Below are 24,453 nucleotides of genomic sequence, written 5' to 3' on the forward strand. Positions count from 1 at the left end.
ATGAGATGACGGTTATCTGTAGTTCTGTACCGTCTGCTGCTGTCATAGGTGCCCCTGGCTGAAATTGGCCGGGGGCGCAAAGACAAAAATGGGAATGACTCCCTGGGTCATTTCCTTCTTTATGGTATTTAAAAATAGAGTCAGTCCTGCCTAGAATACAGGGTAAGTGTGCTAGAGAACCAGAGAGCACAGCCGCTGTGTGTCAGATCCTGCAGAAATGATGAGCTGCATACCATTCTAGGGGGTGTCCCTGCAGCAACCCCAGCTGTTGCTTCCTTCCTCCCCAAACCTTCCTGGGCTACCGTGGCAGTGTCCCCCCCATTTGTGTGATGAAGTAATAAAGAATGCAGGAATAAGAAACACTGACTTGTTACTGAGATGAAATGGCAGGGAGGCAGCCTCCAGCTGCTATGATAGTCAAGGCACGACATTAAGCGGTGCGGGGGAGAGGAGCCCAGCATCCCACTGCTATGATAGTCCAGGCAGTACAGAATCTTTTCTTTACACATGAAAGGGGGCACTGAAGGAGCTCAGCCCCCAATTGCTATGATGAGGGTTACCAGCCATTCTGTACCATCTACTGGGAATGACCGGGAGTCATTCTTATTTTTACCCAGGCGCCCGCGGCCAACCTCACCTGAGGCCAGCCAGGAGCACTCACGGGCTAGTGATGATGACAGATAGCAGTCATAGTGTACCATCTGATACCAGGGAGGGGAGGGGAGCGGATACTGCTCTTCACTGCCGCAGCATCGCATCTACCAGCAGCATTCAGTAGATATAGGGTGACATTGAAAAAAGTCAAGAAATGATTTTTTCCCCTTTTCTTTCAAGGGGGGGAGGGGGTACATTGATGAGCTATACCCTGAGCCACCCCGGACAATGTGTTTGACCCTACAGGCACTAGGAGCTCAGCCCAGAATGCAAATACTTTTCGGAGACTGCTGGGGACTGTGGGATAGCTGGAGTCCTCAGTACCCCCTCCCTCCCTCCATGAGTGTCCACTTGAGTCTTTGGCTTTCCGTTACACTTGTCACACCGCACTGTGTTGTGAACTCTGTATCATAGCCTGGAGATTTTTTTTCAAATGCTTTGTCATTTCGTCTTCTGTAACGGAGCTCTGATAGAACAGATTTTACCTCCCCATACAGCGATCAGATCCAGTATTGTATGCTATTGGGCTGTTAGGAAGACAATCCTGTCCTGATAGTGCCCATCACCAGCAGAGAAAGAAACAGTGCTTAAGATGGATGAAGAAAACTTAGTTTGAGAGCATCCTGTCTGGCAAGAACTCACTTCTCAATGGCTGTGGTTGTGAAACCCTCATTTTTCTATGTTTTATCTTTATGGCTCCTACTTTTCTATTGTTAATCTGTTTGAGTCTTGAATTGTTTCTGTCTGCTGTATAATTAATGTTGCTAGGTGTAAGTGTCAGGGACTCTAACCCCGACGGCAAAGTTCGTTGTCTGACCGCGAGAGAGACAGGCAACACCAGCAAGGTCCGATCAAAAGCTCTTTATTGACAAGTGCACGCATCAATAGAGAGCAGCTCGTCTCCAGAGAGAACCAGCCCCCTCTTTACATCTTAGTATAAGCCTATATAGACAGTTCCATCACGTCATAAATTATTCACTGGAGCAACCCACCCCCTTCTTCTAACAACTAGAAACTAGACACCTTTAGTATACATGCATGCCTAAAGTTAGAGATGTAGGGGAGTTAAAAACAAACAAAGAACAAAACCAGGGAGTGAAAACAAGGAGGCTGGGAAACTAGGGCTCTTATCAGTTCTTCGAAGGAGCTGCCGAACACAGCACATCTGGTACTATGCCAGGAATGCAGCTTCTCTTTTATCTCACTTTTTCCCAGCGCTTGTGAGACATGCTGCTGCTTCTCAGTGTTTTCCATTCAGGGATTACCCACAAACCTCTGTTAGCCTGACTTTGGTCAGGTTGGCATACCTGGTTTTGTCTGCTATATCTTTATTCAGGCCTAACAATCCCCCCTTTGTCCCTAGAGGACCATAATGGGACTCTTGGGACACATATTTATTTAACAATTGTACGGGGGAGGCTAGTAAACCATGACCCAAGGTCTGAGTGGAGGTCCTTAAAACTAAAAGTGTGATCAAGAGATATAGCATGGAAAACAAAAGCAACATTTTTAATAGCTTCTAAATCCTTGCCAATTAAGCCAGAGTGATTAAGAGAAAAGCAACATTTTTCCCCGATGCGAGCACAAGATTCTCCCTAATTTAGCATTCATGGCATTTAGCACACGTTTATTTTGCAAAGTTACTTTTGCTACTTTATCAGTTTTTTGTTGCAACTTTTGGAAAGCGTCTATTAATGCATTAGCTGTTTTTTTAAGCTCTGCAGAAATATTTACAACTGCTCTTTTGAGCTTAGCCACCCACAATCCAGGAATGAGTGCACGGACAAAAGAGCGGAATTTTGTTTGTCTGACAACTAAGGGATTGGGGCACTGACTATAAATCAGTTAGGTATACCAAGTGGTCTAATTTTCCAGATGTTTCGGTGAATAATTCAGTTTCATGTGCATCCTCCCCATGGACCCATCAGGATTCGGTATGTGGAAGCCCACACCCCCCGGTCCAAATGCTTGGAAGAAGCACTGTAAATGTTTACACTTCCACCCAGAAAGTCTTTAGTATATCTTCATGACCACAGATCAGATGGTACTTCTGATGTTTCTGTAAGGGCAGTGGGCCAAGTCTGGTACTCAAGATCACTCCGAATGGCCATTAGCTGGTTATTCAGGAAATTCTGAATCTCCAAACATACTAGATCCCACTGCAATGCCTTCCCAGCCTCAGTGATATTTAATACCATCTTTCCTTGGTGTAGTACTATATTACATTTGTTATTTAACTATTTTAGGTACTTTTAAAAGGCATTGACATTAATAGCATAGGAGGGGGTTACATTATTAGTCACTGGAATGGTTTCAATACAGGTAAAATTTCCAGTGGCAGAACAAACTCTTCGGGTACTTGTTATTTAAAATCCAATACATGCTGAAGAATTTATCCAGAACACAGAGCACAGCCTGTAGAATAAACCCCAAAATCCAATTAATACCACATTCCCAAGCATGGGTCCCACAAATTTTTTCTGCCAGTGTACAATTCTTTGTTTCTTCACCAGGGTCAGTTCTTAATGTCCTTTCTAGTCAGGAATTCCTGGACTTTGGCAATCTCAGTGGAGTGAGTGTTTCTTCTTCTTTCCCAAAACAGTCGTGGTCCAGCATCATATAGGGCAGAGGTTACTAGCACATAACCCTGTAATGGCTTTGCTTTTTGTAGAAAAATTCAAAGGCACAATAGATCTGTCGGTGGACAAGGGAGAGGTTACTAGCACGTCACTTTGTACTTTTTCCCTACTGTCCAGAAGACACAGTGGAGCTAGAAGGAGAAATAGGCTAATCATCAGTAGGAGAATTCTCCCGAGTTGGAGGGGTCTTTTTGCAGTGAGAATCATGGGTCCAAACAGTCAGTCTTTGGCACTTCACCGTTGTGTTGGTAGTCATCAGGACTTAAGGGCCTTTCCAGCATGGAGCCAAGGCAGTCTTTCGTTGGTGGACCTTTACATCAATCCCGTCTCCTGGTTGTAAGGAGTGGCAGGGCTGCTAGGGTCTTTGGGTAGTGATTCCTTACCTGTGAGAAAAGAAACTTAACACATTTTATTAGTGCCTGGCAGTGTTTTTCAGATCTCATAGCTGCATGGGCAAATTCAAGCTCTCCTTTTCCTGGTTGTTAACCAAGTCTTAACTGTGAGCAGTGTCCTTGAATGGAGTCAGTGTCTTATTTATAGCCTGAGCTTGCTATTTTATTTTATTTTATTTTATTTTTTCAGTTAATTTATTCTGTTCTTTGTTCTTTTTTCCTTCTTGGCTTCTTTTAACCTGCAAAGGAAACTTTCACTTTTTACTTATACACCTTTTTCCCAACAATGAACACCTACACATTGTCATTATACAGTACATTAGTTTTATTATTTAATGTATGCCACATATACCCTTTCACTAAAATAACTTTATTACAGAACTTTGGAGCAACAGGCCAGGACAAGCACACCCACTTTGAGGAGTTCACTTAATACAACCTGTAGTCCAATAGCTTCCCACCATCCCCAGCCCTCTGGCTAGAAATCTGAGGTAGCCAGAAGGATCCCATGTGCAATAGGGGGAGTGGGTTAACTTTTCATGTCTTTGCTTTCAAAGACTGTTGGTATGCAAATTTTAACAACAATTTTTGCAATTAACAATTTGGCCAATGAAGTTTCTTTTTCTTACTTAAGGAAATGCATTAGACTTTAATATATCACATTGTCCTGATTTATTTAAACACTTTGTATTTCAAGTTGAACAAAACAAGTATCTGCATTTTAATTTAACCTTTTTTTGCCTGATTCCAAACCAGACCATCCCATGAAAACACTAAACACAACAATTCCGGCCACAAGACAAACACCACAAGACAGAACATAGAACACAAAACATAAGTCCTATTGTGCCAGTAAATGCATGGTACGTTGAATGCTGTTCAGCTGGCATCAGTTTTCTCTGATTATCTGAAAGACAAAAAAAACAGAGGTCTACCCCTTCTGGGCAGTCAATCATTGCTTAAAATAGACAAATACCCTTGTTGATTTCAGGAAAAACAGAGGATTTATCCCATATTTTATGTGTTTCATAGGCAGCCCAGGTTTCAGTGGCTCCTACCTTATCAGTTAGATAATTTGCATTAATACAGATGCTTTCTGGCTTGCTTTTTACTTTTAACTGTTGCTTTCAAACACTGAAAGAAAACATCACTACTTATAGTGCCCTTACAGCCTAATAAAATTTTAATTACATAGCACTATATACATTTTTCAGATAATTTAACTAAATTCTAAATGATTGCAATTAACAATTTCTTTGCCTCAATTTATTTACAAACATTTCAAAGACACCAAGAACTTTCCTCTTTAGCATTTTTACAAAGTTCAACTGCTGTTTTCTTCAGCAACTACAGAGTTAACTTCTTACTCTCCCTTAAATTACTTGCTTGTCTCCCAACAGCCACTTTTATTAACTCAAATCACCATTTCAAGTAAGTCCTGGGTATTTGAAATCCCCATGCTTACACTTACTTACTCCTTCCTTCCACTACACCCTTAAAGTTTTCCAACCTGTTTTCCAATCTCTCTGTCTGTTGCCTGCCCGCCTGGGCCCGATCTTGCTTTTCTCACTGAACTGTCCCTTCCATAGGCACCAACTTGTTCCACTACCAGTTTAGCTAGGAGGGTGGGCTTCTCAACTAGCCCCCACCCCTCCTGGTCTCTTGCCTTAGACATTCTTACTTACAAAACTACCCGAGTCCTCCTTCATGAGGCTTGCCACCTGGACACATGGCCCATTGGGCAAAGGCCATTTACTTAACATATAAGTTAAAGGACTATTCTTAGAGGGTTTACCCAGAGACTCATTCATCTGTTTGACTCTTAAACAGCAAAGAGAATTACACAGAGAGCAGAGGGAATTACAGTCTAAGCCAGACTTTCCCACTTCTATACACTGACCGCTACAGGGGACGGGACAGAAGGATCTCAATTCCACCTCAGAGCTCTCTCGCACACATGGCTTCCACTCCGAGGAATTACGAACGAGAGGTTCAGTTCCGCCCACACTCCTAACACCCAAATGAACAGAGCAAAAAAAAACCAACAGTAACTGGTTAGATAGAACAGAACCAGAACCAGATAGTGTTTCCTTATCCTATTAGGACTCACTTTTACTCATGCAGTTCTCAGCATATAACACCAACAGTACCAAGCAAAGCAAACATAAAATAACAAGGGTAAAACAAATAGATGGTGTAAATTCTGCAGGGCTCCCCTCTTCTTAATTGCTCACCAAACTGTGACAAATTTCTGTTACCAATCTATCCCTTGTGTCAGGTGATCAGGCTGACACTACAGGATCGTTGGGGGAAGATAAAGAAAACACACCATATAACTGAATTTTAAAGCTTCATTAATAAAATAATAAAACAACAACGGAGAGTGTTGGGAACGCTTCCACATCACTCAGGAAAATATTAATGCCCCAAGCCCGAAGCTCCTTTCATACTCACACACGTACGTTCAGACTGGCCACTTCTGTGTATAATGTTCAGAGGAGGGGGAGAGGTGGAAGGGAGATTATCCTGTTTACAGCTCGTCCAGAATTTCCAACATGCTTCTGCTCTTGGGAGGGCTGTTCTCTTACACCCTGGAATCTCCTGCGGCGTCTCTTTCAGAGATTCCAGTCCAGGTCGGCTGCCTGCGGCTTCTTTGGTGTCACCAAGCCACACCGACTCTAGGGTCACAAAGGCACACTGTTGGATCTTACTGGACAGTTAAGCTTTGCAAATGTAATTTCAGTTCTGTAACTTGTATTTCTTTTGCTTCGCCTCTGTCTATATTTTTTCCTTCACAGCCAGCTGGGGCCGAAAGCAGCCCCTCCCTGCACCAAGCACAGTCCGCGCCGATTCCTGACCCTGAACGCAGAGCAACCCCCTCCTTCCATCCCGGGACCAAGATGATTTTTAAATTAACCCATTCCTTATGTCTTTTTCTTTCTTTTTCTCTTTCCCATTAAACATTCTAGTAGCAATGCTAACTACTTCAGACAAACTTTTCCCTTGCGTACCATCTGGATGCTCTCTAAATCTTTTTGCAATATCCTTTCAACATTGTGACATGAAAACCATTTTAACCATCTCCTTTCCATGATCAGTTTCAGGATTTAAATTTCCATGCTTTTTAACTTCACAAATTAGTCGAGCACAAAAGTTAGAGAGGTGCTTATCTGGATGCTGAACACAAGCAGTCACCTTGCTCCAATTTGGAGTAGCCTCCCCTGCATCTCTAATACCATTCAAAACAGCTTTTAAAAATCCATCCAACTTTGTCTTTTGAGCTGGATTATTGGGATTCCAGTTAGGGTCAGTAATTAGCCAAGGTGCATTCAAATGAGCTGCAGATTTTTCTTTTACTTTTTGTCTTTCATCTTTTGTCATGAGAGTATCTAATAACTGATTTACATTTGCCCAAGTGGGCACATGAGTGAAAAAGATTGTGCAGAACATTCTTTCCACTGCCTCAGGATTGTCTCATAAGTGAGGCATAGTGCACTGCCAGTTAAACAAATTTGAAGTTGCAAACAGGATATGGGTAAAACCATCTCATGTTCCCCAGCAACCAGTAGAACCAGATAAGTTCTCAGCGAGGCTTGTCATATCAGGGGTGTCTCAGAAACATTCTCCCTCATGGAGTTAAGTAACCTAGTGGGGGTCCACAAGGGCAAGGACAAGGGCTGCTGTAATATTGGGGGTGTTTGAAAAGCAGTCCCTGACCAAGTTTGCAAAAGGCTGGCTGGAGGCTGCACAGAGGGGGTGAGGCTGCCTGATTCTTCTGAAGATGAGGAACCATCACTCTGAGCTCCCCCTTGATTCTCCTCTGTCCCTGAACTGTCCCTAACCTGCTTTTGAATCTTTGCACTCCATCAGGCGGGGAAAAACAGGAACAAAATTGTCCTCCTCCCGGTGCGGCTCTGGGGCATATGGTGGGGGATTTTTTTTACAAGAGCTCTCCATACAAACAGCTTCAAAAGCTATCCATCCCTCCATGGGTTCATAATTATACCATTCAAACAAGTAATCCATTTGTCCCGGCCTAAGATCAACCAAAATATCCCTTAAGGAGTTCATCCTATCTGTGGAAAAGGTTTTACCCTCCGGCCAGTCTCTAGTCGGGGACAAATGAAAGGTAAATGATGGCCATTGGATCCAATACAGATTTCTCATTTTAAATTTAATTAGGCCAGCTGTCTTAGAAATCTCTTTCCAATCTCTAAGTATCAGAGACAACGGGGCGTCCCCCGGGCACTTATTGCCAACTTGTCCCATTTTAATGAAGGGACTCTAACCCCTCTTTCCCGGGTCGAGGTAAAGGGACTTTAACCCCCACCTCCCCGCGTTGAGCACTCGCTTACCTCTCCAGGGACTTGAACACCTGGACTGGGACTCAAACCCAGACAACTTGGATCCTGTGCAAACCTGGACTGGGACTCTAACCCAGACCTGGACTGGGACTCTAACCCAGACCTAAGTTGTCAGGGACTCTAACCCCGACAACCTGGACCCTACTCAAAGGGTAGGTGGACGTTGCTGGATTTCTACGAGCTTCAGCTGGTTCACAGAACACGCCTTATCGCCAACGCAGAGATCAGATCACCAGGCAAGGCTCCTCTAAACTGGAGGATGCGCGCTGCGTTGCCTCAGGGTCCGATCCCCCGCCGGAGAGTCAGACGGGTCCCGGCGGAGTCGCCAAAGATGTCAGGGACTCTAACCCCGATGGCAAAGTTCGTTGTCTGACCGCGAGAGAGACAGGCAACACCAGCAAGGTCCGATCAAAAGCTCTTTATTGACTAGTGCACGCATCAATAGAGAGCAGCTCGTCTCCAGAGAGAACCAGCCCCCTCTTTACATCTTAGTATAAGCCTATATAGACAGTTCCATCGCGTCATAAATTATTCACTGGAGCAACCCACCCCCTTCTTCTAACAACTAGAAACTAGACACCTTTAGTATACATGCATGCCTAAAGTTAGAAATGTAGGGGAGTTAAAAACAAACAACGAACAAAACCAGGGAGTGAAAACAAGGAGGCTGGGAAACTAGGGCTCTTATCAGTTCTTCGAAGGAGCTGCCCGAACACAGCACATCTGGTACTATGCCAGGAATGCAGCTTCTCTTTTATCTCACTTTTTCCCAGCGCTTGTGAAACATGCTGCTGCTTCTCAGTGTTTTCCACTCAGGGATTACCCACAAACCTCTGTTAGCCTGACTTTGGTCAGGTTGGCATACCTGGTTTTGTCTGCTATATCTTTATTCAGGCCTAACATAAGTTAATTAGGGTAGTGGGATATAATTGGTTAGAAAATTTTGTTACAATGTTTGGACTGGTTAGTTAAATTTCAGTAAAATGATTGGTTAAGGTATAGCTAAGACTATTACTACATAAACTGGGGGGTGGGAACAGGAACAGGGAACAGGGACATGGGGTAAACGCTCTGCAGTGTCAGAGCTGGGAATGGAACACTGGGGAATGGATTCTATTGGCGTATAGAGATAAGCCCGACTGGCGTGAAGGGCTTCAGAATATGCTTGCTTGGAAACTTAAACCCCAATAAACATCGCATTGTCTGCACTTTGGACTTTACCCAGAGGCCTCCCTGCCCTTGAGGACTCCCCTTCCACTCTCCTGTCTGGCAGAGTCCTCATAACCCCAACAAGGCTGGGCCAGGATTCCTGGGGGGCTCAACCCCCAACCCTGCTGTGGTCACCCAGGACAGGGGCTAGGGTGTCCCCACTCCGGGGTACTCTCTTTGCACTGCGCACCTCCCTGACCCATTGATCACATCATACAATTTAAAGCAAATACAAGTTATTTAATTAACACAATTTCAAAAAAGAATAAGGAAAAATGGGAAAGGTTAAAGGAAAACACATCACGCTGCTCTGTGGCAGGGAACATCACAAACAGTGTCTGGAATGTCAGGGCAGTTCACAGTCTGTTCCTTGTAGGTCCCCGGCCTCCTTCTCAGGCCCTGGCTGTGCTGCAGGGACGCTGTGGGTTGGACATTTGCTCTGGCAGCGGCCACACACTCTCAGGCTCTGGGTGGCAGGACCCTTCTCCCCAGCGTAACCCCCACCCTCTCAGGGTTACAAGTCCCCTCCAAGTCTGGCCTACAGAGCCTCTTGGCTGAGGCATCTCCCTGTGCTGGGCCCACTGCCCAGGGTCCCCCTCGCTCTTCCCAGCTGCTCACCGCACCCAGCTCTGGACTGGTCCAGCTCCACACTGCCTCAGCACGGCTGCTTCTCTGGCCTCTCTGGCTCCAGTTACTACAGCTCTGCTCCCAGGACAGGGCTGCTCTGCAGGCTGCTTCTGTGACTCTGCTCTGAGCTCTCATCTGCTCCCTGGGCTGCTTGTCTGGCCCCTCTGGCTCTGGTTGCTGCAGCTCTGCTCCCAGGGCTGGTCTGCTCTCTCTGGGCTCTGCTCTGGCTTTTTGGGCTGCAGCTCCACTCCCATCAGCTTAGCTTGGGCCCCTGCTCAATCCTTAGCTTGGCCTCACTCCATCTGACTCAGACAATTCCAGCTCACACAGAGAACGGGACCCCCCGGCCTCCTGACTCCTTGATTAGCCTGCCTGCCCTGTCAATCAGGCTGACCTGGAGCATTGGCCTCTCCACATTATTCCTGGAGACTGTCAGTCTCAAGCTCCTGATTTCCCATCGACCCCTCCCGTTTTAGTGCTGGGAGCTAGCAACCAGACACCCCCACTGAATGTTAGTAAGGGGGCAACAGTCCCCTGACACTTGCCATCTGGCCAGCAGTTTTGACTCTGAGGTTGGCAGCAACAACAAAGCCTGTCACTGAGTTTAAATTGTCACATCCTAGCCCATTTATTGTAGGCCCATCCCTGGCTCTCTTTAACCCCTTCCATGCTAGTTTCTCTGCTTCCCCACACTCCTCCTCCAGCTGGAGCAGGTTCTGCAGGTGCAGCGGGGCAGGATCACAGAGGCCCAGGACAGCTCTCTAACCCCTCCTGGCCCAGATGTGGGATTTATACCCCCCCGAAATACAGGCAGCCTGTCAGGCACAGCCCCTGTAGAGCCTCAGGCACCCACGAAGGGATCGGATGGCATGGAGCTGACACATCACCTTGGCCATGATGTCCTCCTGCTGCAAGAGAACAAGAACCTGTCACAGTCTTGCATGCCCCAGGAATCAGGGGGGATTAATGGCAACTGGAACCAGCAGCATTTCCACCAAGCACCTGCCCATGTCTTAGGGACTGATTTACCCTCCTGACCCCTGGGATGGACTCTTTTCTTCCTCTCTAGTGACCTCTGGTGCCAAACACCCCCCACCCCATTGTAGGGTGAGCTCCTGCCTCCATTCCCTCACGCTTCCTCTGACAGCTGTTCCACCTCCAGAGCCATCTGGGGATGCAGAAATGGATGACATGTGACGTGGACACTAGGCCACTGGGAACTGGGCTGAGGCCATGGGCAGAGGTCAGAAGGGGACTCTTCTGCCCTTACCATGCACGATGGCAGCTTCTCCTTCTGATGTAACACATGTAATTAAATAGCCTTGCTAAATAACTGGTTCTGCACTGCTCAGGGACAAGCTGGCTCCATCCTGGTGGTGGAGGTGAATTCATCTCCCCTCCCAATGGCACCTGCTCTGACTCTCATTCCCCTCCAGGCCTGTTGCTCCCCAGCCACCAAAGAGTGGTAGGATGGGAATGACTTTTCCTGGCCTATAGGCAAAAGGCTGCAGGTGCTGCCCCCAAACTCCTGAGTCTAATCCAGCTGCTTACCTCGTCCCCCATCAGAAGGAGTAGGCTAGGACCAGCCCAGCCTGGCTGGTCTGGAACAGGGGGTCATAAAGGGCCAGCATTGCTGTTTGGAGGAACCATCTTTTCTGACCCTCCGAGAATATATCTCCAAAGACCTAAAGCCTTTAGTCTAGTGCCTCCAGCAGAGACACTTCCTGGAAATTGTTGCTAGGGGCATGGGGCTTTTGGAGCCGACAGACCAAAGGTCTATTCCCCTCCCCTCAGTGATTTCTCCAGTGTCTGTAGCTTGTGGGTTTGGTCCAAGGGGAATCCAACCTGCAACCTGACAAAAATAATAGTCTTGGGGAGGAGGGGCAAAGGGGGGATTCTGCTTACTGACTTAGGCGGGCTCTTGGCAAACCCCACCTCCTTCCTCATGGAGCAGGGAATCCCAAAAGGATCTGGCCAGGCAATAGCTGGGTGTGTCCTGCCCACTCACGGACCCAATGGCTCCCTTCTCAGATACTTAGGTGTCAGGTAGGGACAGGAGCCAGCTCCCCAGAGACACAATCCTGCAGTAACTCACCCACCTGGCCATTAGCAAGGCTCCAGCCTTGTTCCTACAACGCCAGTCTCTCCCATGGGGCCTGAATGAGGAATTCAATGAGCTGGAATTAAGTAGCAAGAGATTGTCCAGTCTCCAGCCAGCACTGGGAGCCCCAGCCAACCCCATGCTCTGAGCTGTGTAATGCCCTGGCAGAACATCCTTACCTCCCCCACCCTATCCCAGAAGCCTGTCAATCCCAACACCACAGGTCCTCAGCTTCATGTATGGTGAACCCTGGGAGAGAGAGACATGCATTTGTCAGGTTTGTCATGCTGGTTTTGGTGCCTGTCTCTTGCCATTCCCACTGGTGTCTACACAGTGGGAGGAACCCTTGCTGCATCCCTTGCCAACAGAATAGCAGGGCTGCCTCCAGTGAACGGAGTATCCTGGGTGCGGGTGGGGGGACTGATCCTAAATTGGGGAGGGAGAGAAGGAAAGATAGAGAAAGACTCATCATCCAGCTGGAGTCAATCTCAGAGGAGTTGGCGGGTTTTGGCAGGGGTCCCATTACCCAGCTGGAGTCAATCTCAGATGTCTAGGGGCTCGTTTTTTTAGGGGTCCCATTGCCCAGCTTCTGCAAGTCTTAGTTATCTCTTGGGTCCTGTTTCATAACTAGGTCTCCTTACCCCTCTCGTGTAGCAGCCGTTGGTAGAGGTGGTAAATCCCTTCCCTGGCATGCCTGCTGATCTCAATGGCTGGGAGACACAGCTGAGCCATGAGGCTCCCCATCTTGGGGAACGGTGCTGAGTTTAGAGGAAGGGAGAGGAGAGGGGGCTCCATCAGCATTAAACTGTTAGCTCCCAGTGTCCCCTGGGCCAGGAGTCTCTCTCCCCTGGGTCCCTCTGCAGCAGATGCTGGGGAGAGGAGCTAGAACTAGACCCTTAGTTCTCTCTGCCCCTAAGGGATCCTGGAGCAAAGGGATGTGGGCAGGGCCCTCCATGAGGAGTTGCACCCCCGGCTGCTGCAGGATGACAAGGCCAGGTACGAACCTGGCTGGAGCAGGCGCTGGACCATAGTCCCCTTAAGGACCAGGGTCACCACTGAACCAGGAAAAGAAGAACTTGACTCAAGCCCATCTCATTCCCTGTTCTGACTCCACCTGCCCAAGGGGAACACTCTGAACCCACAGCCCCTGCAGCAGCAAATCCTACAGCCTGTCGGAGCCATCCACCCCCACCTGGAGGCAGGAAGCTGGAGTCAGACATCACATACACCAAATACAGGGAGGGTGATGGTGAATCGGAGCAGGGATGTGCTGCTCCTTATGGCCCTGGTTCTCTCCTGAGACCCTCTGGACCCAATCCAGAAGTTGACATGCTGTGGGGAAGGAAGCAGGTCAGGGTCAATGGGCAGGAGCACATGCTGTGCAAATGAGCCCCTCCCCATGTCCAGGGGGCTGAGACGTGCTCAGGGTGGAATATCTGATTCAGTGAGTGTCAAGCTTTAGAAGGGGATTGTTGCACCCAGCTTGATCCGTGTATACTGCAGGTCACAACTTGCCTTTGTCTCTCTAGACTGGGACAATGTTCAGTGTCGGTCCTCTCTGAACTCCTGATTCATGAACAGTTCATCAGGAAGGAGAAAGACCCCGACTCTTCTCCGACTCTATAATCCTGGTGGGATGAAGGGAGTGATTATGATGACAATCTCCTCAGGAATCTCAGTGCCCATAGGAGAGATGGGCTGATTCCCTGGGGTCCTCTGGTTTCTTTTGTGAGGATCACTGACTGCCCTGACCAAGGAGGGCCCAGTGGGATCCCAACTAGGAGGACAGACTAGAAAATGGATCTTCCAGTCTCTCTTTTCCAGTCCTCTCCAGCCACAAGGGCAGGGGACTGGACTAGAAGACCTCTCTAGGTCCCTTCTAGTCCTATGATTAAGGTAAAACTGCTCCCTACAATTCCTTTTTGGGCTCACCTCCAAGATGTACTGGAGCCTGTCTGTGTCTGGGGACTCTGCCAGCAGGTTCTCCGGCATGGCAGCTAGGAGCTCTGCCAAGCCCTTGTGCAGAGCCTGCAAAGGAAGGGAGAGCCATGGGTCAGCGTTAGGGAAACTGGGTCTACACCTGCCACAGGACAGGAAGAGGGTTCTCTGTGAAGCACTGGTGAACCTCCAAACACATGTCCTGGCCTCTCACATTCATGTCCCACTGCAGGCAATTAGCAAGGACTCATGGCAGGATGACAGCTGGCTCTTTAATGCCCTTAGCAGGTCTCTGAGAGGGCCTCATAGGCAGCAGAGTATGGAACAGCCAAGGTGCTATGTATGGAAGCTGGGCAAAACACAGCACGTGGAAGGAATCCTCCTTGGATGGGTAATGTAATCACCCCAGAGGGAAGGAGCCAACCCTGCAGCCTGTTCCATCTCTGTCCACCCCAATCCTCTCTCTCTGTAGCTCCAGCTAATTAAGAGAGCAGGGGCCAGAGGCCACTCCAGCTCCTGGCAGGGAGGAGTAGAAGAATGACCTTTCTGGATTTGGGTGGTGTCCTTCTCCGTGCCCATGCAGGACACCATGAAGACACCATGCAGGACAGCTCGCAGGAGGTGGGTCTCCAGCTCTGGCTCCAGGGCAAGTTTCATTGTGCTGGGAAGAGAGAAGAGCCGGCTTTAGACTATGCAGTGCAGGGGTGCGACTGGCATCAACACAGATGTGAAACCACAGGGAAATAGGCACAGGCTGTTGCTCCTCCTGTATCTGACCCCGGGAGCGAGCCTCTCCCCAAGGCCATTGTAACATTACTGAAGTGAAAATAACAGCCCAGCCAGGAAAGGGTGAATGTTCCTGCCCCCTCTGGTGGAGGCGCCACACCTGGGGGTGACCTGGGAGGGGGAGGGGCAGTGATTCCCAGGCCTGGGCCTGAGCTGCACCAGGATTAGGGGAGCCAGGTGGGAGGGTCTCAGTAACTGAGTTTGCCCACAGCGATCAGGGAGTGGGCGAGGACAGCGCTGGGTGCAGAGTCACTGGGCAACTCCTGAGTGAGCTCCTGTGAGACCCAAAGGAGCATGTGAGATTCAGGCCCCATTGATGCTTCCCAGTGAGATTACACAGCCAGCGCCCCACACCGCCAGCATGATCCCCCTAACTACATCCCCTGATCTGATTCCTTCCTGCCAATCAAAATTGGCCCCTTGTCCCCTTCCCCTTCCTACCTGTCAAAATTGCCCCCTTCTGACTGCATCCTGACTAGTGAGCTGGAATGAGCTGATTCTTTGTTCTCCACCAGCCTCAGCTGCCACTCCACTCCAGCCCCAATAATGACCATTCTCTTCTCCCCAACTGTCACCCCAGCAATCCCTGCCCTCTGCTGCATCCTCCAGCACCACCCATTGGCCGCGCGGAGGCCCCTGCCCGTCCCATGTCTTGCCTCCCTCCAGCTGCTGGCCGCCGTATCTCATTTACCACAATCCTCTCCACTGCAGCTGTTTTGGAGCAGTGCAGCTCCAGTGTGTCCTGCCCTGACTGCTGTGCAGCGATGCACAAGCGAGGGATGGTGTGCAGGAATCTGAGCTGTTCGGCCTCATTCTGCACCCTGCAGGAGTGGTGCTGGGTGAGAGACAGCCTGTTAGCCAGGGACCGCCCTGCCCCATGCACACCAGCTCCAGGGCACAGGCCTCAAGGGGGGATAGTGAGGATCCCCTCATTCTCAAAATCACCCATGACTCCTGTACAGGCAGAGTCAGGTACTGGGGAGGGGACCCCAGATTGCGTGAGACAAACACCCCCATCTTGGGGGGTCCCAGATCAGATGGGACAAAAATCCTCATTGGGGTGGTGGATCGGCTGACACAAGACCCCCCTGCAGGGGATCAGGATGCTGGCAAGGGGCAGGGCAATTTCGGTTCCAGCCCAGCTGGGGAACATTTGTACCTGTTCTCTGCCCTGGAGCTGCTCCATCAGGACCTGCAGGGCAGTTTCCTCTGTGGCCATGTCCACCCCTTTATCCATCTCCTCTAATGAGTCCCTGGGGGTCCTTGCACCAGGGAGAAGGAGACAGGGTGATGCCTGCTGGCACCCAGGGCAAGGACAGGGTGTGGTGTGGATAGCAGGGTTAATGTCCCCCCCTTCCCACCTCAGAGACTCAGGGCAGACCAGCCCCACACTTCCCACTCTGAGGGATGCCTTTGGCCCCCAGCAGCTTCAGAGAGACCCTCCCACTGTCCTGGTCTCCCTGGGAGGTGCCTGCCCCCATGGGGAATCTGGGACCCAAGTGGCATCAGGTCCTGCTGCTTCCCAACCCCCCAGATCCCCTTCCTGCCGGGGACAGCTGTGTTACTCCTGCTGGTGTCAGTGCAGTTCATGTGGCTCAGGCCAGACACCTGCGCTGGGATACCCCATCCCATATCACTACAGCCCCGACCTTTTCCCTCCCTGAGTTCAGCCGGGCTCCTCACCTGCAACAAAACAGCGGCAGCCATCAGCTTTGCTGTCCCATGGGGAGTGGGCTGAACTGCTGGTGCTGGGACAGGAATCCTCCACCTCCTGCCCTGGGGAGGCTGGAAGGTCCGCAGTGACCAGGGAAATGTCTCCTGCTGCAAATCAGGGCTGGGCTCCTGGGGCCAGTGCTTTCCATACAAGAAGCCCCAGAGCCACCCTGCCTGGCTCCCCTCCTGCGCTGGGTCCCCCCCTGCCCAACTGCATCCTGGGCCAGCTCCATTTGAGCCTGGCCAGTGCCTCTCTCCCTCGGTGCCTGCACTCGGAGCTGGTTTCCTCTTCCAGAAGGCTGGGCACTTCCTCCTCCTGGCCTGACCAGGAGCTGCTACCCCATCAGTGGAGACTGAGGGGCCACTCTGCTCCTGAGGAAGATGGTGGCTGCCTCCCTCAGGCTCTGGGCCACCTGCAGAACCTTCTTCCTGAACATTCGCAGGAGCCTGGCGATCCTGGCGTGCTGGGGCCTGGAGCCGCTGCTGGGTGGCGCCGCCACCCCGGGAGCTCAGCTCCACACTGCCCCAGTGCCCAGGGAGGAAAGGTGAGTGGTGCCAGTGGCGCTGGATTGCCGCTGTCCCCCTCATATAGGGTGACCAGACGTCCCGACCAATGTAAGGTCGGGACGCTGGACAAGTCCCCTAAAATCGGGACTGTCCCGATAATATCGGGACGTCTGGTCACCCTAAGTGTGGACAGGCAGCCCCCTTGTCCCATCCCAGGCCATGCTCCCACCAGATGAGGGAAGGAACAGAACCCAGGAGTTTGGACTTCTTCTGGGAAACTATTCCCCACATCAAATTCACAACCTCCCTAATCATATGAAGCTCAGGCCTCCTGTTTCCTGTTGATTTCCATAGCAGCTCACAGGGCCTGGCTCAGCTCAGAGACTCTCAGCCTGAGGAACAGCCTCCTACAAGGGAAGGGCTGGGATTCCATTGCTGGGACATTTGCAAAGAAACCGTAGATGGCTCTGGTAGTTGTGCATTTGACTTTTCCTTCCGAAATTAAGTACTTTGCACGTCTCTTTACTGAATTCCATTTTGTTGATTTCAAACCAATTCTCCAATTGCTGTCATCTGCAACTTTTATAAGCGTATTCTCCACTCTATTATCCAAATCATTACTGAAATATTTGAATAGTACCAGATCCAGGACTAACCTGTGCGGAACCCCACTAGATACACTCTGGCAGCAAAACATTGATATAAAGTTGTCTTTCAACCAGTTGTGTACCCACATTATACTGATTGCATCTAGGCCACATTCCCCTAGTTTGCTAATGAGAATGTCATGTGGGACTGTGTCAAAAGTCTTGTAACCCTTCTGCTCCTCTGAGTTGGCAGCAACAAGGGCTGGGTTCAGTATCCAGGGGTTCCGTTTCAATAACCCAATGCCAAACCAGCTCGAGCCCCCACCCAGTGACCTGGGAATATCTTACACACACCCCTAGGCGCCTCAAAGAGGCAATGCTTCCCCTCTTGTAAGCACAGAGTCTCAGTGTAGCAGAAAAGATTTAATACATGAGATAAACAACAAACACTAAATTGGGAAAAATACCTCAACTAGAGTTCATAGACCAAACCGTGAGCAAAGACCCACCCCAGGAAATTGGGCTGTGTCCTCTTTCCTGGGCTCTTGAGTCCAGCAACCCCCAAATCACCCACAGTCCCAAAAGTCTCTGTCCTGGGTCAGTGCAGCCCCAAAGTTCGAGAGTCTATCTGCAGAGGCCTCCCCCCCACAGCCTGGTAGAAAGAGGCACCTTACGTGGTCCGGGGCCAACTGCCCTGCCTCTCCGTGGGTTCTGCTCCTGCCTTCTCCACGAACTGCTCCGCTTTACCAGCCGCTGCACTCTGCTCCTCCAGCCGTCCTCAGAAACTGCTCCGCTCCGCCAGCTGCTCTGCTCCACCAGCTGTCCTGTGTGCTGCTCCAGTTGTCCCTGCAAACTGCTCAGCTCTGCTCACTCTGTGGGCTGCTCCACCCGTCTCACAGCTACTCTGCTCTGCCAGCCGCTCTGCTGCCACCAGCTGTCCCGTGATCCGCTCCAGCCATCCCCACAACTGCTCCACTCCGCCAGCAGCTCTGTTCCACAGTATAGCTTTGGGCTCCCCACTAGTTAGCTCAGTGATTTTAGGTTTTTAGTGACTTTCAGCTCTTAGTGATTCCAGCTCATAGTAGGGGAGCCCCAGGGCTAGTGCACCATTAGCCCAAAGTGATTTCAGCTCAGTAACCTGTATTTAAATTCTTAAGGGAATAAAAAAATCAACTCTGACATTCTACAGTGGAGAGAGGAGGGGCTAGAACTGGTGCTTCTGGCTCCACAAGGCACCTGCACCACCAGGCACAGATACCTATCCCCAGCCTCTCTCAATTCACTGGGTTTTGGAACCCATGTCCCTTGTCTAGCAAGTACCACCCAACTGAGGGTGAGTCATTTGTCACCAAGCAGTCCCACAGCTCGGCAGTCTGGGATAGGGTAGGCGTGCCTATGCAAATACACTCTCTGAAATTCTTTCCACCAGATGTCAGTGTAGAGCTTATCCTGACTCTGCTTACAGTCTTATTAACACCAAGATATAGGATATCTACTTCTCCCCCACCACCATCCCAATCCACTAGGCCAGTAATCCTGTCAGAGAAGGAAATAGGCTTGGTTTGGAATGATCTGTTCTTGACAAATCCATGCTTACTGTTCCTTATAACCCTACAAACCTGCAGGTGTTTACAAACTGATTGTTTAATAATTTGTTCCAGTATCTTTCCAGGTATTCAAGTGACCCTGACTAATCTTTAAGGCCCCAAGTACTGTCTTGTTAATGGATGGGAAGATACTTTTTTTCCTAGCAGCTCCGAAGAGAACTGATGTACAGCAGACCAGTCCAAAACCAGTCCAGCAGGGATGGACGGAGGAAAAGGGAAACCAAAAGGACAAATCCCAGTGTCCCCAGTGATTCTAAGAGACAAAGTCCTAGATGGGAAATAAAATCCTGCCACCTTAACCTAGTGTTTTATGTGCCTAGAATTTAGCCTGCAACAGATAGATCAGATTGAACAGGTTCCAAAGCGCTCTGAGGCTCTTCCCTTCTAAACCAGGGATGTCCATTTTCTAGCAAAATCAGTAGTAGGGAAGGAGAAAACTCTGAAGAGGTTCCTCCTTGCGCTCAGGCATGTGAACCTGAATTCTCTCTCAGTCCTCAAGGAGAGATCTCGAGAAGGAGACTTGCTGCAGCAAAGCGACTGGGGTCTCCGAGGTTGCCCCAGCCCTGCAGCCCTGTCCTGCCTGGCTGGAATCATGGGGCTCTCTGTTAGGTCACCGCCTTTGGCTGAGGAAGTGAGGCTGAGGTCCTGAAAAAAGCTCTAGTGATGTCACTGTCACACCCACCCCTCCCATGCAAGGCTTATGTGCTGCCCCTGGCCAGCCTCTTTGGATGTTTGAGCTGCTCCCTGTGGATCATGCTGCTCACTCACTGTTGAGTGTGAGGAGCAAGCCAGCTACTCAGTAAAAGATCATAGGCTGCTCCCCCTGCCACACTCTGTTTTTCATAATTTGTAGACTTTAAGGCCAGAAGAGACCATTAGAGCAGGGGTTCTCAAACTGGGGGTCAGGAGGTTATTACATGGGGGGTCGCAAGCTGTCAGCCTCCATCCCAAACTCTGATTCACCTCCAGCATTTATAATGGTGTTAAATATACTTAAAAGTGTTTTTAATTTATAAGGGAGGTTGCACTCAAAGGCTTGCTATGTGAAAGGGGTTGCCAGTACAAAACTTTGAGAACAACTGAATTAGAGCATCTCATCTTCACCCCTACATATCATAGGCCTCCTGTAGAACACAATAATTGTTTTTTTGACCAAAGTACCTCCCAGAAAGGCATCTAGTCTTCATTAGAAGACATCAAGAGATGGAGAATCCACTACTTCCCTTGGTAGTTTGTTCTAGTGGTGAATCATCCTCGCTGTTAAATATCTGTGCTTTATTTCTAAAACAAATTGGTCTGTTTTCACCTTCCAGCCATTGGGGTTTTTTATGCCTTTCTCAGCTAGATAAAAGGGGCCTTTAATACCTGATATTTTCTGTCTATGAAGGTATTTAAACTCTGAAATCAATTCTCCTCTCAATCTTTTCTATAAGCTAAACAGATTGAGCTCTTTCAATAGCTCACTAGAAGACATTTTTCTCCAACCCTCAAAACATTTGATGACTCTTTGCTGCACCTTCTCCAATTTTTCAACATCTTTTTAAATATGCAGACACCCAAACTGGCTGCAATATTCCAATAGGAGTCTCACCAATGCTGTGTCACCTTCCTATCCAATCAATACTCTATGCATATGTCTACTGGTGGCTTTCACCCCATTCTCCACAGCATTACACTGGGAGCTCATGTTGAGTGGCTTGCTCAGTATGACCCCTAAATCCTTTTCAGAGTCACTGCTTTCCTGGATACAGTTCCCCCATTCGTGTGGCTGCCATGCTTTGTTGCTAGGTGCTTGCAGTTGGCGCTGTTAAAACTTGTTTTGTTTGAATGGGTCCAGCTTACCAAGTGATCCACTTCACTCTGTATGACTGCCCTGTCATGATTATATACCACTCTGCCATCCACTAATGGTACAGCAGGTATTTTATATTTTCTTCCAGTTCTCTGATAAAAATGATTTTAAAAAATTAGTTCTTGAGAGCCTCTTCAGACCCCTAGTACCAAGTGCCTACTCCCCACAGCACAGTGGGAAAAGGCCATCCAGCCCTGCTGTTACATAGGGGCTAAGCACAGAACAAACAGATGCTTAGGAGCTGTCTTACCCACAGCCTCTGAACAACATGTCAGGGTCAGCAGCTTATAAATGCACTACAGAGCTGTAGTGTAGACAGGTCTGTAGACAGGTCCCAACTGTGTGTGTAAAATAGGAAAAATAAAACCTTGATTTTCTCTATTTTATAGTTGGGGAAACTGAGGCACACAGCGGTGAAGAGATCTACTCATGGCCACAGAGTCAGGAATAGAAAATGGCAGGTTTTTTGGTTGCCAGTCCTGGGCCCTAGCTCTGGTTATCCTGGCCTTTCTGCTTGAACTTCAGTCACAGCCCAACTAAATATTTTCTTCTCCATGTCCCTTAACTCCACATCACTGCAGAAGAAAGAGACTCTGTTAGCCAGCTGGCTCTAACGCAATGGAGGAACCTGGTGACATTCTATGACCAGTGTTGTACAGGAGGTCAGACTAGATGGGCGTAATGGTCCTTTCTAACCTTAAAGTCGATGAATCTATAAATTTCGCTCTGCTAGGAAGAGAACTCTGGACATATTTTCTCATTCAATTTTAGTTGGAATAATCTAAATCCAGTCAAAAGCATTTCCTTTTCAATTGTGTCTTCAGCCCCTTTGATAGCAAACAGTTACTGTTAGACTGACGCTTTCCAGCTTCAGCCTGTCCGAGGGTGAGATGGCCATTAAAGGGGTTGAAGCTCAACAGCCCTATCCCAGGTTATGAACTCCCCAGGGGAAGAGAATACAAAATAAAAATAAAGTTATTAGAGATAGACCAATCTCCTAGAACTGGAAGGGACCTTAGAAGGCCATTGAGTCCAGCCCCCTGCCTTTGCTAGCAGGACCAAGTACTGATTTTTGCCCTAGACCCCTAAGTGGCCCCCTCAAGGACTGAGCTCACAAGCCTGGGCTTAGCAGGCCAATGCTCAAACCACTGAGCTATCCCTCCCCCCCATGTGACATGGAGCAAAATGTGACTAGCACCCAGGGCCAGCTCTAGGCACCAGCAGATGAAGCACGTGCCTGGGGCAGCACATGCTAACCGGCGGCATTCCGTCCATTCTTGGGGCGGCACAGTCCAGGCTTTTTTTTTCTTGCTTCGGCAGTTCAGGCAGCTTTTTTGGTAGATGGTAGCGCTGGCCCCTAGGACCCAGGCCTGCTGGAGGTATAAGGGAAGCCTGTGCTCAGCCAGGAGAGAGACCTCAACAGGACCAGTCTTGGGAGGGATTTGGATAGTCCTTTAAAGGTCAGGGGAAAAGCAGGAAGGGGCCAGGCTGAGCACACAGGAAAAGGACCTAAGATGGGACACTTTAGGTGAGGGGGCAGAAAGTCCAATTAGTTTAGGCTCTAAGTGCCAGATGCCCTCAGGTGAAGGTGATTGTTGGGACACATGGCCTTCTTCCCTAGTGTAGATTTTATAGTGGAAAAAACAGATCCACCAAGGGGAAGTGAGTTAACCGCCAAGGTCACCCAGTGAGTTTGTATTACAGTGCATGTTCACAAGGGGGCTGAATTAAGACTTTACAGCCAACTTTAAATCTGGCATTTCCTACCTTCTGAGTCCTCAAACCTGCAACCTTAATGAAGTTCTTTTAATGACGTTTTTGTGTAATTTCCTAGGTTTGCAAAAAACAAAAACAAATAGAAATTCCATCACATGGCATCATATTGCCACACACATGGATCATCAGCAGTGCTGGAGCCTTTTGATCTGTTCCACAGACCACTGTCATTCGACCTAATGGACAAAAGGATAGCAATAGTAGATTGTCATCTCTGTGGACCAGCACTTATGAGCGATGAGACACTTTGCCACTGGGTTTCACAGATACTTGCTGACAGCAGAGGAATGGTGAGACTCAGGGACTTCAGGTCCCATTCCAGTGTCTGGAGGGGAGGGTGCTCCAGTGGGCACAGACACTTCTGCCTGTTTTCCCACAAGCCTGATGCATTCTGCCCTGCCCTAGTCCTGTCTCCTCCCCCTCCCTAGCTCCTTGTCTACCCAGTCCCAGTACCCACTCCCCAGGCTTCTCATCCCACTCCCAGTCTCCTGGCTCACTGTTTGAATCCCAATTTTCTCCCATTCACCATCTTTTTGCCCCATCAGTCTCAGTCGTGCCTCTCCCTGCTCTGCACCCAATCTGTCTCCCTACCCTGATCTCCCTCTATGGGCTCCTCATCCGCTCTCAGTCTTCCTTCCCTGGCTTGTCACTTCTCAGGCTTTTCATCCCAGTCCCCTTGCTCAGCCAGTTCCTCCATCTTTTCTCCTCATACGATTGGTCTCTCTGCCCCATCCTGGCCTCCAATCCCAAACTTCTTCCCCAGTCTCTTTGTCCAATTGGTGTTGTTTCCCCCTTCCTTGTCCTGGGCTCCGCATCCCAGTCTCCACCCCAACTTCCAATCCTAGTTCCCCACCCGCCTCTAGTTCCAGTTTCTGTCCTCCCTGTTCCCACTCAGGCTCCTTGTTCCATTTTACAGCCCCTTGTATCACACCCTCCACAGATCCAGGTCGTCTCCTCTGAGCTCAGATCTGACAGCTTCCTCCTCCCTGCTTCCTGGGCCCAGCAAGGGATAGGCGTCACTGAGCACTCAGGAAAGCCAGTCTCTGCTCTCATTTCCGATGTCTGGACCTGGCATAGCTCGCAGCAGCCCAGAATTGAAATTGCAAGGAGAGTCCAGCTCCTGCCCAGGCTGGGGCATGCTCAGTACAGATGGAATCTTTGGAGACTGTAGTTTCTCAAATCTAAGAAATCTTAACTACGCATGTGCAAAAAATGTTTTTTTCTTCATTGGTTTATGAATGGGCCAAATCTGGGCAGATTTTCACAGGGACATCAAAGGCTGCTCCCTGCCTAATTTCAAGTCCCTGTGCCAAAGCATGGGGGTGCCAGACCTCCTTAAAGAAAAGGTCACCAGAAATTTTTAACATGGGTAAAACCATGGTTTGCCCCTCAGCCTCTCTCTGAAGCAGCTGAACATTTCTGTGCGTAATTTTCCAGAACGACTCAGGTGTGGGAATCTTCCTGACATCTTCTGCAGTGAAGAGGGATGCAAAAAATTCATTTAGCTTCTCTGCAACAGTCTTGCTTTCCTTAAGTGTGTTTAGGACTTCAATTGACCAGTGACCTCGCTGACTCCTTGGCCGGCTTCTGATGTACTTAAATAAAAATGTTGGTAATTTTTGTCTTTTGCTAGTTGCTCTTCAAATTCTTTTTTGGTTTGCCTGATTACACTTGACTTGCCAGAGTTTAAGCTCCATTATA

The sequence above is a fragment of the Gopherus evgoodei genome, chromosome 17 (assembly GCF_007399415.2).
Source record: "Gopherus evgoodei ecotype Sinaloan lineage chromosome 17, rGopEvg1_v1.p, whole genome shotgun sequence".
NCBI classification, from domain to species: domain Eukaryota; kingdom Metazoa; phylum Chordata; order Testudines; family Testudinidae; genus Gopherus; species Gopherus evgoodei.